Source organism: Pelobates fuscus, chromosome 4 (assembly GCF_036172605.1).
Source record: "Pelobates fuscus isolate aPelFus1 chromosome 4, aPelFus1.pri, whole genome shotgun sequence".
Classification (NCBI taxonomy): Eukaryota; Metazoa; Chordata; class Amphibia; order Anura; family Pelobatidae; genus Pelobates; species Pelobates fuscus.
Genome location: NC_086320.1, coordinates 256,717,913 through 256,719,180, shown reverse-complemented (window position 1 = coordinate 256,719,180; position 1,268 = coordinate 256,717,913).

Sequence of the window (1,268 nt, the reverse complement as noted above, 5' to 3'; positions counted from 1 at the left end):
CTGTCTCACACACAGCTCTCTCACACACAGCTCTCTCACACACAGCTCTCTCACACACAGCTCTCTCACACACAGCTCTCTCACACACAGCTCTCTCACACACAGCTCTCTCACACACAGCTCTCTCACACACAGCTCTCTCACACACAGCTCTCTCACACACAGCTCTCTCACACACAGCTCTCTCACACACAGCTCTCTCACACACAGCTCTCTCACACACAGCTCTCTCACACACAGCTCTCTCACACACAGCACTCTCACACACAGCACTCTCACACACAGCACTCTCACACACAGCACTCTCACACACAGCACTCTCACACACAGCACTCTCACACACAGCACTCTCACACACAGCACTCTCACACACAGCACTCTCACACACAGCACTCTCACACACAGCACTCTCACACACAGCACTCTCACACACAGCACTCTCACACACAGCACCTTCACACACAGCACCTTCACACACAGCACTCACACACACAGCGCTCACACACACAGCGCTCACACACACACCTCCCGCTCACACACACACCTCCCGCTCACACACACACCTCCCGCTCACACACACACCTCCCGCTCACACACACACCTCCCGCTCACACACACACCTCCCGCTCACACACACACCTCCCGCTCACACACACACCTCCCGCTCACACACAGACCTCCCGCTCACACACAGACCTCCCGCTCACACACAGACCTCCCGCTCACACACAGACCTCCCGCTCACACACACCTCCCACTCACACACACCTCCCGCTCACACACACCTCCCGCTCACACACACACACAGCTCCCTCTCACACAGCTCCCTCTCACACACACACAGCTCCCTCTCACACACACACACAGCTCCCTCTCACACACATTACCCACCCACACACACACACACACATACACATCCCTCTCACACACACACACATTACCCTCACACACACACTGTACCCCTCACACACATACTGCACCCCTCACACACATACTGCACCCCTCACACACATACTGCACCCCTCACATACACACATAGCATCCTTCACTCACACACACTGCACCCCAAACACACTGCCCCACTCACATACACACACACACACACACACAATACTTCCAAATAAATATATATATATATATATATATATATATATATATACACACACACACAGACACATACTACAGCACCCCTCACATACACGCTGTACCCCTCACACACATATTGCACCCGTAAACACATTATGTTCCAGAGACACACTAAATCCCTT